The sequence below is a fragment of the Lissotriton helveticus genome, chromosome 12 (assembly GCF_964261635.1).
Source record: "Lissotriton helveticus chromosome 12, aLisHel1.1, whole genome shotgun sequence".
Taxonomy (NCBI): domain Eukaryota; kingdom Metazoa; phylum Chordata; class Amphibia; order Caudata; family Salamandridae; genus Lissotriton; species Lissotriton helveticus.
The window spans coordinates 691,137,197-691,152,549 of NC_136073.1; the positions used below are offsets into that span (position 1 = coordinate 691,137,197).

General features: G+C 53.0%; 1 protein-coding gene and 1 non-coding gene across 2 annotated transcripts in view; both read right to left on the minus strand.

The window, feature by feature from the left end:
* VAC14 (VAC14 component of PIKFYVE complex) overlaps positions 1-15,353 on the minus strand; it is a 1,984,055-nt gene that overhangs the window by 1,206,790 nt on the left and 761,912 nt on the right. The window lies entirely within an intron of this gene.
* Positions 6,870-6,940, minus strand: TRNAG-GCC (transfer RNA glycine (anticodon GCC)). The gene has a single exon. It is a non-coding gene; the product is annotated as a tRNA-Gly (tRNA).

A 15,353-nucleotide genomic window follows, 5' to 3' on the forward strand; every position in this document is an offset into this window, starting at 1 on the left:
GTGGAGCTCTGGGTCTGCGCGGAGCACCTGACCCGCCTTCCTGGTGGTGGAACTGTCGGGGAGCCTGCGCCACAGGTGGGTGGGCGACGCACGAGCGAAGGCAACGAGGAGAGCAGGGGCTGGCTGCCCGCCCCCACGAGGCACTGACTCTGCAGGCGGGAGGGAGCGCCTAACTGCCCGGAGACGCCCGAGACCAGCGTGCCGCATTGGGACTGGGGCTCATAGGCGCACGCCCTGCCTGAGCCTTCTGGACGCGGGAGCCTCGCCAGGTGCCCAGACCCGGGACTCTTGTGCCCCACGACCCTGGTGGAGCGAGCCCTGGCACTTGGACAACCTCACGGACTGGTCCCCACGAGGCGCGGGCCCAGAGATCGGAGTGGGCGACGGGCTTGAGGCGGACCAGGGGCAGAGAGCGGGAACATCGGCGTCCGCCGCAGGGGCACGCGACACTAGCTGCCCGCCAGAATGACACGTGGCAGCAGGAAGAAGGGCTTCGAGGCCCTGAGGCTGGACGACCCGAGGCACCCTGTTGACGACGTCCCGCCGGGGGCGGGGGCCGGGAGTCCGTCCCACCCGCGGGACCCCTCCCTGGGGGACATAATGCAGGCGATTGTGGCGTCGCGGGAGGCTCTTGAGAAACGCATGGACACCATTGGGTCGGACCTGACCCTGCTGAAGGATGACCACAGGAAGCTGAAGGAGCGGGTGGCGACTTCAGAGGGTACCCTGAAAAGTTTACCAGGGTTTGTGGCGGAGCTAAAGACATCGCTGGCAGAAATGGCGCAGAAGGTACGGGTGCTAGAGCTCCGAGCTGAGGACAGTGAAGGGCGCTCTCGGCGCAATAACCTCCGCCTCGTGGGGGTCCCCGAAAAAGCGGAGGGGCGGGACGCGGTCGCCTACCTGGAGGGCTGGCTGCGATCTGAGGTGGCCCCGGAGGGACTTTCGACGTTCTTTGCCATTGAACGTGCACACAGGGTCCCGGCGCGTCCCCCCAAACCGGGGGCGCCTCCGCGACCGATTGTACTGCGTCTCCTGCACTTCAGAGACAGAGACCATATCCTGCGGAGGGTGAGAGACATCCCGGACCTGAGAATCGACAACAATAGGATCATGGTCTTTCCGGACTTCACCAGAGATGTGCAAAAGCAACGGGCCTCCTTCCTGGCGGTCAAGAGGAAACTGAGATCGTTACAACTGCCCTACGCTATGATGTTCCCGGCGCGGCTGCGGGTGGTCGCTGGAGAGCGCACCCACTTTTTCCTGACACCACAGGAGGCTTGGAGCTGGCTGGATGCAAGAGGGGAGTCGGGCACGGACCACGCGCCACAGACCCCTCCCAGGAGACACTCCACGGAGACGCCGCCGACGAGACGATCTGGCTCCCCATCGGGCTGGCAACAGGAACGAGCCAAGGCGGTGCAGGCAGTGGCGGCCATCAGCCAGGGAGACCCCAGCCCCTCCAGTAGCGCATCGGAGCAGTCGAAGGCCAGCGCTCCCAGCCCTGGCTCCAGCAGTGGGCACGAGTTATCAGAGACAGACCTGCCGGATGCGACTCCCCAGACTGCGGATGGTATCCTGGGCTGAGATGGTTCGTGGGACACTGATCACATAAGTAAGGTACTGGGATACGCGGGCGGAGGGGGGCCGCTTCAGGACGCTATGCGGTGGAGTGCGGATGCCCCCCGGGACTTCTTACTGAGACCTTGGGGACGGGGAGAGTCGGGGGACCTCTCCTGTTTGTTGCTGGGGGAGGTGGGGCGGGGCGGGGGGCTTCGGGACTGTCTGGAGCCGGCATCGCTGCCACTCCAGCCCTATTTTGTAGCGATACGCTTTTTGATACTTGAGTTTGGATGGGGTTTCCATGTTGGTTGTCTGTCCGGGGGTGTGGGAGTTGGGGTAGGTTGATTATACAAGTTGGGGGGGGGACGAGGGTGGGGCCTAGGCATGCTGGAGGGGTTGCTGAGAGGGTGATTAGGGTATGGTGGACTCTACCATGGGATCCGACTTAGGCTACAATTGTCTCACATGGAACGTAAGGGGGATGCACTCGATGCATAGGCGTCATAAGATCCACTCCTATCTGGTCAGGCGGGGCATTCACATCGCCTTCCTTCAGGAAACGCATCTGCTGGATAAAGAGGGGAGGGCACTGCAGCGGCGCTGGAGGGGGCAGGTCTTTCACACTGGCTACTCTGCCTATGCTAGGGGGGTGGCCATCTGGGTACGGGCGGGGGTACCCTTCCAGTGTACACAACAGGTAATTGACCCAGAGGGGAGATTCATAATGGTGCGAGGCAAGCTGGACGGGAGGGACCTTAACCTGGGTTGCTTGTACGCTCCGAATGTGGACCAACCTGCTTTCCTCTCACTTCTGTCCAAAAAACTAGCCCAGTTCTTAGTGGAGCCCTTGCTCCTGGGCGGCGACTTTAACAGTGTGACCGACGTTGCCCTGGACAGATCCCACCCCCCCTACAGCATGCACCAGCTGGTAGACTTGCACTTGCGCGCTCCGCCTGGCAACGCCAGTGGGGACTGGTCGACTCCTGGAGGGCTAACCACCCATCGGACAGGGACTACTCATTCTTCTCCGCTCTCCACAAGTTACACGTCCGCATTGACGCCTTCCTGTGCTCACAGGACGTGCACGCGGAAGTGAGCCACAGTGAGTATCTCACGCGCTCGATCTCTGACCACAATCCGCTTCTCGTGCGGCTGCGCTGGTCGCAAATCCGCCCGAGGATTCCGGCTTGGAAACTACGCCCTGAGGCACTGGACGATCAGCTCTTCCGGACCACAATTGCATCGGGCATCGATGAGTATTTCCGGGTGAATGCGGGCACGGCGAGTTCGGCTGCGACGGAATGGGACGCATTCAAATCGGTGTTACGAGGCCAGTGCATTGCGACGTCATCGGGAGTGCGGAGAACGTTACTGGAAGAAATTGGGAAAGAGGACGAGACCCTGCGGAGACTGGAGAGGGCGAGGCCTGAGCGGCCGGACACTCACGAGGCCCTGCTGGGGGCGCGAGAGGCGGTGGCGGCATCGGTGGAGCGCCTCCGGTGCTTTGACTACAAAGCCTACCTCACGCGAGCGCACTCGGAACGCGACAAATCGGGGGCCCTCCTGGCCTGGCTGGCCAACCCGGCCCGTCGGAGCTCGGTCATCCTTGAGCTCAGGGACCACGCGGGGGCGGCGAGATTCGATCAGCAGGGGATCAACGCGTTGTTCTACGACTACTACACGGAACTCTACCGCAGCAGGGTCCTCCCTTCGTTGGTGGCGTTCCAGACCTTTATGGAGGATCTTGACCTGCCGGAACTGGGAGAGGAGGACGCGAAACGACTCGGGGACAAGATCGCGGAGAAAGAAGGTGCGGGTCGCCATCAAGAGCATGGCAAGGAATAAGACGCCGGGCACTGACGGATTCCCTATGGAATTCTATCTCACCTACGTAGATCTCCTTGCGCCCCGGCTGACGTGGCTGTACAACGAGTCGAAGCGATTGGGCTGTCTCCCCGAGACCACGAGGGAGGCGCTGATTGTCCCCCTACTGAAGCCGGGCAAGCAACCATGGGACAGATCGGCGTACCGCCCACTGTCCATGCTTAACCTGGACTACAAGATTCTGAGCAAGATCTTGGCGACGCGATTGCTCCCTCACATGCCCATGCTGGTACATGCGGACCAGTCGGGTTTCATCCCGGCCCGCAATACGGCGCTTAATGTGCGACGACTCTTGCATATTCTGGAGGCCGACACCTATGACGGTGACGAAGCGGTGGTGTTTGCTGTCGATATGGAGAAGGCATTTGACAGCCTGGAATGGCCTTATCTCTTCCATGTTTTACGAACGATGGGCCTTGGTGATGGCTTCGTAGACTGGACGAGGCTGCTCTACCAGAACGCGACGGCGAGAGTCAGGACAGGGAGGGTGATCTCTGAGATGTGCAGGGTGGGCAGGGGCACCCGTCAGGGATGCCCTCTTTCCCCCTTGCTGTTTGCCTTGGCTGTCGAACCCCTTGCAGCACGAGCCCGGATGGGCCGGGCGTATCAGGGACTGGACGTCTATGGCCAAGTACACCACATCGCATTATACGCGGATGATCTGCTGATGTTCCTGGCGGACTCAGCGGACTCCCTGCGTGGTGCTAAGACTCTCCTGCAAGCGCTGAGCGGTATCTCGGGCCTCCGTGTGAACTGGGCGAAGTCCCACCTATTCCCGGCCCGCCCGCGGAGAGCATGCCCGCAAGCTACGGAGGGCGTGACTTGGGAAGAGAGAAGCCTACGATACCTTGGCACCTCGATCTTCCATGACAGGGCCGATATCCTTGAGGGGAATATCGGGTCGGCGATCAGGCATACTAAAGGGAACTTCGACTTTTGGGGCACGCTCCCGTTATCACTCATGGGGAGGGTGGCGCTACTCAAGATGGTGACCCTACCGCGACTGCTTTACTTCTTCGGGACCCTCCCGATCTGGATCCCGGCGAGCTACTTTCGGCGGCTGCGATCGATGGTCATCGGCTTTCTGTGGGGGGCGGGCAGGCGCAGAGTGGCCCATGCCACACTTCTCTGCCCTAGAGCGGACGGCGGACTGGCAGTGCCGGACTACGAGCTCTACTACTTGGCGGCGCAGCTGCAGTGGCTGACGCAGTGGATAGCACGGGCCAGGAGAGGGGCGGACGGATCGGGAGAACCGGCGGGTCCGGTCCAGGTGTTGTCCCGGATCGTCCTGGGACTACCGATGGGGGATTTCCACCTCACTCAGGAGTTTGCGACGGCCCGAAAATGCTGGAACAGATATCGCCGGAGATGCGGTATTGCGATTCCGTACGCACCTGAGATCCCTCTTAGACTCTGCGGGGCACTTCTGCACGGGGGCTCGTGGCGCGGGCTGGACGGATGGGATCAGCAGGGGCTGTCATCCATGGGTGATCTGTACGAAAACGGGGCGATGTTGCCTTTCGATCTCCTCCAGGACCGCTTTGAGCTGGCGGGCGGGGACTTCCTCCTTCATGCGGCTCTAACGGCGGCGATCCGCAAACACTGGGGAACGGGCATGTCGGAGCCACCATTGTCCCTGGGCTGCCAGTACATCGTGATGATGACGGGGACGGTCAGGGCTGTCACGTGCCTGTCTCGTCGCATGGTCTCGGAATCCGTCGCTCCACTGATGGCCTTGAAGGCGAAATGGGAGGCTGATTTGGCGACTGAGATCCCCGAGGAGGCATGGAAGGGCATACTGGAGGGGACCTGGAATGGCACGCGCAACGCGAGGTTCCAGCTGGTGCACTTTTATGTCCTGCTTAGGGCCTACCTGACCCCTGACAAATTGCATAAGTACTTCCCGGCCCACCCGGCGTCCTGTCCGCGTTGCCCGGCAGATCCCGCCGACTTCCAACACATGTTCTGGTCCTGTCCTGAGCTGGGGCCCTTTTGGGAGGAAGTAGTGGAGGTTCTAAGGGAGGTGACGGAGAGGGACCTGCAACTCACCATGGCGCATTGCATATTACACTGGTTCCCACACACATCAAAAAACAAAGTCACTAGCAAGTTTCTGGACTTGGGGCTCATCCTGGCGAAGCGGGCCATCACGTCCCAATGGAAGGCGTCCCGGGGCCCCGTGGTAGGGCGCTGGAGGGCTGAGCTGCATAAATGGGCTAGATGTGAGGGTGAGCTTCGCCTGCGGGCCACGCTCAGGATAGGCAACGACACAGCACTGGAGAGAGCCAGGGTGTGGGAGGGGATGGTCCTAGGTCTCACGCTCCTGGACATGGAAGAGGAGGACTCCCCGGTACATAGTCCGGCTCCGGCGGAGTGCCCACCGGACGGGGGGACGGCTTAGACCCAATTTGCTGCTTCCCTACCTTTGCGTTCCAATGTGAGGACTTACGAATGGTCGCTGGTAAATCCTGGTGCTATGTTCCGGATCTGGTCTTGTTGGTGGGGTTGAGAATTTGATTAGGTGATACTCTGGCACGCCTGGGGGGGTGGGGGGCCTGGGCGGGGGCGGGAGGGCGGATAGGGGTGGTCCTGGACGAGGGTGGAGGGGTAGATGGGGATGAGGGTGTTGCGGGGAGGGGGGGTTTGTTCAAGATGGGTGAAAAGTGACTCCTGGTTTACCTGGACTTAGGACAGGGAGAAGGGAATGTTAGGACCAAAAGCAGCCCGGCCATTCCTCACCCGATTGGTGGCTATGGACATATGCAGAATGCTCCAGCGCAATTTCTATTCCCACCGTGATATTGCCGCTCAACCTCCGGGGTGTGAGCTGAATGGCTGTGTGATACTGGGATGAGGGGGCGGCACATCAACTGAGAACCAAGGAGAGAGGTTTGAATATACTGTATGCTTCCCTGATTTTGCTGCAATAAAAAAATATTTGCAAAAAAAAATCATGCATGGATCATTTAGATTAAGACTACTCTCTGCATCCTCTAAAAAGTACCACGAAGGACCTCGCCCCCACCCAAAAAAAAAAAATCTGTTTACCTGTTGCCAGACCAGCCCTGGCCTAGGGGTACCTATTTCCTTCACTCCAGTTTCCTAAGACTATTAATCTTCTCTATGTACAAAACTAGAGGCATCAAAACTTGAAACAATTTATGACAAGAATAGGACTGTTTAAATACCATATGACTAGTAAATACCATAGTTAACCAGCGATATTACAACACTGCGTCGGCTAAGTATGATGACGTATAGAAGGGACGTGCACCCACCCAGAAGCTTTTTCACTTCACTTAAGTGTCTTGAAATAATATAACTCTTTAAAGTCTGTTAAAAAAAATAGCATTACACTTTTCACCGGAATTTCTGTTTGGAGGTGCTGATGTAAGGCAACAAAAATTAAATAAAAGTGCAGTTAATGCATTGGCCGGGAATCGAACCCGGGCCTCCCGCGTGGCAGGCGAGAATTCTACCACTGAACCACCAATGCTACAGCTGAGAGGGACCTGCCAACAGCACATGTAATCTCTACGGTACGCTCCGTACTTGCCACATCATCAAAAGAAGCCGAGCCTTGTAGACGTCTCAGTCCGAAGGGAATTTGCAGAACAGATGGGCCAGGAGGAGAGGACAGAAACTCCCAACTCGTTATACCTCCCTGCTAATCTGCACGCATTAACACTTAAGCACAAGCGTTTCGACTTCCAATGGGGCATTCGTATAGAGACTGTCAAGGGGCAGATCTCATTTACAAGAACCTTATAACCTTGGTGCAATCGCTGGTCCTCTTCAGACTAGACTACTGCAATTCTCTTCTTACTGGCCTCCCCAAATCTCACCTGTCCCCACTTAAGTCTGTCTTCCATTCAGCAGCTCGTTTCATTTATGGGGCCAAAAGAAGCGATCACATCACACCGATGTTATCCACCCTCCGCTGGTTTCCTTTCGAGGCTAGAGCTATCTACAAGACCGCTTGTATCACCCACAATGTTTTTACCAAAAAGGGGTAACCCTGTGTCCCTCAGAACCTGGGTATGTACGGTTAAAGACAAAAATGGTTCTGTCGGGTGAAGGAATAAATTGCTTTTGAGTGAAGGCTAGGTTAGCTCATAACACCATATAACCAATAAGAATGAGAAAACCTCTCTGACAACAGATATAGTTCAAAACTTTTATATAAGAAAACAACGTCACATTTAAACTCCGGAATTACTTCATTCCATTTCAGTTTCAATCATAAGTGAAAAGTGACTATTGGTGAGCAAAGTGAATAGTGCAACAAGTTCAGTGACACTTATTTACAATTATATACAAAGTTTATACACGGAAAATGGGCGGGGGGAAAAGATTTTTGGCGGTCAGAGTTCTGAGTTAATACTCCAAGGAGACAGATGGTAACTGTGCCCGTTCCCGGAGGTTTCTTGACCAGTATTGTGCGTCGACGTTTCGATCCTAGTGTGCCCCGATTGGTGGTCACGCGGATCTTTATCAAGACAGGGGGGAGGGGGGCAGGGAGGGGGTTCTGGACTCACAGGAGGCAAATGTCACACACTCAATCTGAGCAACCGCGAACAACGACAGCCGGTACCCTGCTCTTATGAAAAGCGTTTCTCCACTTTGGATCGACTTATTGGCTTTCCCCACAGTGTGTGACATTTGCCTCCTGTGAGTCCAGAACCCCCTCCCTGCCCCCCTCCCCCCTGTCTTGATAAAGATCCGCGTGACCACCAATCGGGGCACACTAGGATCGAAACGTCGACGCACAATACTGGTCAAGAAACCTCCGGGAACGGGCACAGTTACCATCTGTCTCCTTGGAGTATTAACTCAGAACTCTGACCGCCAAAAATCTTTTCCCCCCGCCCATTTTTCCGTGTATAAACTTTGTATATAATTGTAAATAAGTGTCACTGAACTTGTTGCACTATTCACTTTGCTCACCAATAGTCACTTTTCACTTATGATTGAAACTGAAATGGAATGAAGTAATTCCGGAGTTTAAATGTGACGTTGTTTTCTTATATAAAAGTTTTGAACTATATCTGTTGTCAGAGAGGTTTTCTCATTCTTATTGGTTATATGGTGTTATGAGCTAACCTAGCCTTCACTCAAAAGCAATTTATTCCTTCACCCGACAGAACCATTTTTGTCTTTAACTGTATCACCCACAAAGCCTTGCACTCCTCCTCTCCCCGCTACCTGGCGAATAAACTGAAACTCTCTGGAGGCTCTAGACCTTCACGCAATGCGAAGAATCTACTGCTTGAACCTCCCACTTTCAAGAAGGAAAGAACAATGGCCCAATCCTTTTCAGGCAACGCAGTGAGAATCTGGAACTCCTTTCCACCTCAGCTCCGGACCACCGCCTCCTCCCAGGCCTTCAAAAGGGACCTCAAAGTTCTCCTCCTCCAGAGACACCTCCAAAAGTAATTCACGTCCTCTTGCTATTTGTGAGGAAGACTTCCCACTACTGATCATTTCTACTTTCCATGACCATGGAAGTGCCTTCCCAGTGTATTCCTGTGGTTGGAGTGTCTGCCTTTTTGCAGTATTTTCCATGTACTGGTGTTCGGTGCCCTTTTGTAACATGCACACACCACTCTGCCCTTGTAACACACGGTTGCTACCTCTCACATGTTTTTACCTTTGATACTTGCACAAGTGCCACCTTGCCTACGTAACGCTTTTTCTTGTGCCTGAGTGTCTAGCACTTATTGCAGTACTATACCTCAAATTATACTCTGTTTTCTCTTATAACTGCACACTTGTCACTTTTCCTCTTGTGCACTTCTGACTACCTCATGTATTTTTGGTTGCTCACAATTTTTACTACCTCAAGTATTTTGTTTGCTCACAATTGTCACTATTACCTTTACTACCTCATGTATTTTTGGTTGCTCACAATTTTTACTGCCTCATGTATTTTGTTTGCTCACAATTGTCACTATTACCTTATGTAAGTAACGTATGTTTTTGCAATCTGTTCTTTTGTAATGTTTCTCATTATGTTTCATTTCTGTTCCTAATGTGAAGCGCTCTGACGCCTTCGGGTAATGTCCGCGCTATATAAAAATGCATAAATAAAAATAAATAAATAAAATAAATAACAATTACATTTTCAGAACTTAAGAGGCCCGTCGTGCTAAAAGTGGAACACTTGTTCAGAAACAATCCGAACATAGTAAAGATGGGTATAAGCGCTCTATCAACTGTCTTTTGCTAAAAGCGCCACGTTTTAAGCGAGTTTTAGTGACAGGAAGGCTTAATTCACTGACCATATCCTGAGTAATTTTATGAGCCGTGTTTAAAGAGAGATGCTTTGTTGCACATCTGCCCTCCACTGTATGCGGACAGGTCCGAACGAGACATGTTTCAAACTCTAGGACGCAAAAACAGAAGAAGTGGAAAGAAGCCTCCTCTACAACCCCTTCCAGGCGAGGAGCGGCCGAAGCATTGCATTCCCTTCTTCCAAGTGCGCCCCCTTTACCCTCTTCGCCCACCTCTGCGCCCTGCGTCACTGGCAGCGGCCGCGTGCAGGCCTCTCCGACCGCGCGGCAGGACGTACACTGCGTGATACTGCCCGACGTTTGAGACACGTGGCGTAAATACTACAGTTAGAAGGAAATGCCTCACCCAGGGTCGGATTGGGATGGAAAACTGGCCCGGGCACCCCAAAAAATGTGGCCCACAATTGCAGTTTGCAAAAATTCATGCCGTAAAATGTGATTTCTTCTTATCCTTTTCTAGTCCGATTTTTTTTTTAAATTGTAGTTATTTAAAACTTTTGTGTTTCTTGTATTTTTCTCTCATTCCATTGCACAGTATTTGAATGAAACTCCTATCCTCAGTTTGAGAAAACTGGCAGCAGGCCCACTGAGGGTTGTCGGTCTGGTCAAACAGTGACCTACTTTGGAGGACAAAAGCCTCCTCCCCAACCTGACGACTTGTTAATTGCACGGCTCCAATGACGCACCTGTTGTGTTTGTTCTTAACAGCACCTCTCTCAAAGGCTCACTGACACCTTCTGTGGCCCGGGATGGAAGGAGGTGCACCACATGATGTGCGCCCTCCTGACGCCCTATTGTCATTCGGCAAATAACAATTAATGGGCCTAATATGGGGCCTGCTCAGACTACCTCTCACCTGAAGCTGCAGCTCCTTTGAGAAATTCAGCCCAGGTATTTGGGGTTACTTGATCCTCAGACAAAAAAAATCGGCCCACAAGCTGGCTTCTGCCACCGGCCGCTCGGGAACCGGCCGATTGCCCGCCCTGCCAATCCGACCCTGGGCCCTCACCCATGCTTATCCCTACCCTCGGAGGCTGCATGGCACAGGGATGCGCTGGACGCCAGCGCCGGAGGGGATTTCAGGAGAGCGAGTGCAGGCTCAGACGAGAGTGTAGCATTCACCAAAGATGACTCCGTACTCAGAGGGGTGAATAGCATAGGAGTATTTATTCAAGATACAAAACTCCTGTGACCTCAGCCACAGCCTCTCAACTCTTGTCGCCTCCAGAGTGTCCCCGGCGCTCGCCTTGGAATGCTGGTCGCAGTGACATTCTAAATGATGTCACCGCGAGCAGCACCATCACACGCAGAGGCGCCGGGGGGAACAGAAAGAGGGAGATACCACACATCCCCCTTCCCTGCAGAAATTGTGAACATTAGATAAAACAGTGAGCAGGAAACAGAAACAGGAAAACACTTGCAATTGGCAGAATGGCAACAGTCACATCATTACATATTGGTCAAAGTGCCTGGGAGGCCTGGTCACTCTCCTGTTGGGCCTGTGGCCTGGGTGAGGGACACACGACGGCCTCCTGACAGCGCAACCGCCATCCAGTCTTGGACCACTCTCCCCCTCCCTTGCACCTTCAGTGACATCTACTGGGGGGTGATGCCTGACCACTCTCCCTAGGTTCCATATTTTCCCTTCTTGAGTTTTGACCGCATTCTTGAAAAGTTTGGTGATTTTGGTGGGGCCGCTGTACTCTGACCAGCTTGCCTTCCCTGTGGGAGCTTTGATTTTGATATTGTCGCCCACTCTGAACTCAACCTCCCGTGTGGCCTTGCGTCGGTCGTAACTTTCTTTCCTCACTTTCATGGCCTGTTCTTGTCTCCTCAGACTATCCTTTTCCTTGGTACGGTCCGACCACCCCTTGTGCCACCCCATCCACCCTGGGGTAAGTTTAGTGTTGGGTGTCCTTGCGCGGAGCAATTCGAACGGGGTGACACCCGTCGTCTGATGCGGCGTGAATCTGTATGCCTCTAGCCGCCTCCACACCTCTTCTTTCCAACTTATGCCGCTGGCTTTGGCCAGCTGGATGCTTTCCTTGATGGTTTTGTTAAAACGTTCGACCATGCCATTGGTTTCCGGGTGGTACAATGCGCATCGCTTGTGTCTGATGCCTCTTTCTCCTAGGAAGTCTTCCATCTCTTTCGAGCATAATTGCACTCCGTTGTCAGTGAGGATATTGCTGGGGAGCCCCTCTCGGATAAATACTTCCTGTAAGAAACCAATGACAGTCTTTGTCGTGACTTCACTGACAAGTTTTATCTCTGGCCACCGAGAATACAAGTCTACAAGCACCAAGATGTAAGGTGTCCGCAGCTCCCCAGACAACGGGCCTACGATGTCTAACGCCAACTCGTCCCATGGTCCTGACGGAAGCGGCCTACACACCATGGGTGGTGTCTGTTGCCTCAGGACCTTGTCGCTATTGCAACACGGGATGCACTCCCTGATTCTCCTTTCGGTGACCAGGTCCATGTTCGGCCACCAGTAGCTCTCCCTGAGTCTTTGCTTGGTTTTGGTGATGCCCAAGTGCCCTTCATGAGCTATCTCGATCAGGCTGTCTCTCACTGTAGCTGGTGGCACGAGCCTAGTTCCCCTGAACAGGCATCCGTCGACAATGGTTAACTCGTCCTTGACGGCCTGGAAGGGCCGTAGTTCTTCATCTCGTTTGTCGCCATGCTTCCATCCATCCCTCACTCTTCTGCAAACTTCCTCCATAGTCTTGTCCTCATCCTGTGCTTTTCTCCACGTTTCTTCACCCAAAGCCTTCTGGATGGTGCAGACCTTCTCAACCATGTACCCTTCTTCATCTTCATCTGATTTTCCTCGCATTTCACTTGCCTCTACATCACTGACGAGCCTGGACAAACAGTCAGCTGCAAGGTTCTGAGTTCCTGGGACATACTCGACATTGAATGTGTACTCCTGGAGGCTGACTACCCAACGCCTTATCCTACTGGAGATGGCGTCCAAACCCTTTTTGCTGAACACTTCAACTAACGGTTTGTGGTCGGTGCGGAGGGTGAACTGCGTACCCCACAGGAAGTCTCTGAATTTTCCTACTGCCCAGGATACCGCTAACGCTTTTTTTTCGATGACTGAGTAGTTGTTCTCAGATTTCTGGAGCGACCTTGAGGCAAAGGCTACGGTTTCCTCTCCTTCCGCGCTTTTCTGGGTGAGGACAGCCCCCAACCCTTTTGCACTTGCGTCAGTGGTGAGAATCGTTGCCCGGCCGGGCAGGTAAGACTTCAAACTAGGGGCTTCAGCAAGAGTTCTCCTTACATCCTCGAACTCGCTCTGGCATTCCTGGCTCCATTTGAATTCGCTTTCTTTTTTTTAGTAATAGCCTGATGGCGTAAGTCCTGCCCGCTAAGTTTCTTATGAACTTTCCATAGAACTCTAACATCCCCATAAATGATTTGATCTCGTCCTTGCTTCTGGGAGGTGACAGATTCACAATGGTGTTTTGCAGTTCGGCCTTGGGACGTATGCCTTCTGTCGTTATCTTGTGACCCAGGAAATCCAACTCAGCACAGCTAAAAACACATTTGTTCTTCTTCACGGTAAGGCCTTGGGACGAAAACCTCCTCAGCACACATCTCAGTCTCTCATCATGCTCAATCTGGTTCTTAGCGAAGACCAGCACGTCATCCTGGTAACACATGACGCCTGGGATGCCTTTCAGGATGTTACCCATGATTCTTTGGAATACGGCAGCCGCCGAGACCAGGCCGAAAGGCATCCTTTTGAATTTGTAAGCGCCCATGGGTGTCACAAAAGCAGTGAGTTCCTGAGACTCCTCGTGAAGTTTTATCTGGAAATAGGCCGAGGTGAGATCGAGGGTGGAAAACACCTTTGCCCCCTCTAACATGCTCATCATTTGGTTGATGTTCGGCAAGGGGTATCGGTCAACAACGACCTCTTTATTGAGTGCCCTCAAGTCAATGCAGAGCCGGACTGACCCATCCTTCTTCTTCGCTGCCACAATGGGCGCCAACCATTCGGTCGCTTCCACAGGTTCGATCACCCCAGCCTTACACAGTTTCTCCAATTCGGATCTGACCTCCTCCTGAATGGCTATTGGGAGTCTTCTAACTTTTGCTACAACAGGCTTGGCATTCGCCTTCAATTTTATTTTATGACAGTAGTTCTTCAAACACCCAAGCCCTTCTCTGAACACCTCTTCAAACTCTTTAGTGATGTCAGACTCACATTCTTGTATCTCTTGTACCAAAATCTGGGGATTGCTGTTGGGATTGAGATACACTCCCAAACCCTTCTGAGCACGCCACCCCAAAATGTTGTCCCCTACAGTGGATACATATACTTTAGACACAGTAGACCTGTTTCTGTACTCAATTTTACACAGAAAGTATCCTTTCATGGAGATGGGACGCCCTGCATACCCTCCTGGCCTCAGGTCTAACTTTTTCAAAATTATCTTTCCTTTGGACACACGTGAGAACTCCTTGGCATTGATAATTGTAATTCTAGAACAGGAGTCAAACAATGCCTCTAGGTCAACCTCCCCTACTTTTATGGTGTCTTTAGGACTATCAACTTGATCTTCATCAACCTGTGTTGTAACTTCTGCACACATTTGGTTCCTGGGACCAGGTGCCTTCAACTCTTGTACTTGCACAACAAACTCGTCGCACACCACATTCGTTCTGTCTCTACCCTGTCTACTAGCGCCCTGCCCACTCTTGCAATATTGTTTGAAATGGCCTTTCTTACCACACTTGCTACATGCGAATCTGAGGGCGGGACACTCCTTGTCGTTGGCAAGGTGCCCTTGTTTGCCACACCTGTAGCAGGTACCTTTGAAGGATCCACCCGGCCTGCCTTCCTTCTGTTCCTTGCCCACTACCTTCTGACCCTTAACTACAGACACAGTCTCACATTCGGACACCACCTCACTGACATTGGTCTTGTCATCGTTCTTTTTCTCCCCTGCATCTTGTTTAATCTCTTTGACGCACTGCAACATGTGCTCTACCTGCTTGGCTATGATGAGAACTTCTCTCAACGGCGGGTCATCCTTAAGCCATAGCTCTTCACGCACCCGCTCCATCCTGCAGGTCAAAACAAACTGGTCCCTAATTCTCTCCTCGCTCGCTCCCCCAAACTTGCACGTTGCAGCTAACTTCCTCAACTCAGACACAAAATCTTCTATAGATTCCCCATCCTTTTGTGCCCTCTTACCGAAATGATACCTCTCCATGATTGTACTGGTCTTAGGGAGGTAGTGCAAATCTAACTTCTTTAGGCTAACTTCAAATTCATTCAGACCCCTTGCCTACTGTGCTCCTAAATCTGGGAGATGGTCTAGGACTTCCTCTCCCTCTGCGCCCAGGTAATAGGCCAACAATGCAACCTTCCTTTCTAGTCCTAGGTTGGGACCACACACAGTAGCGTAATTCAGGAATACCTTTTTCCATTTTTTCCACAGAATGGTGGGGTCACCTGGGCTGGTTAAGAAAAAGGGTGGAGGGGTCACGTTTTGCATGCTTACTACACAATAGACAGAGATAAACTTTTACCCCTCAAACGTGCACTATAACCTGCCCCTTGAAAATACAATGCTTTACACAAAATGTTTCAAATTA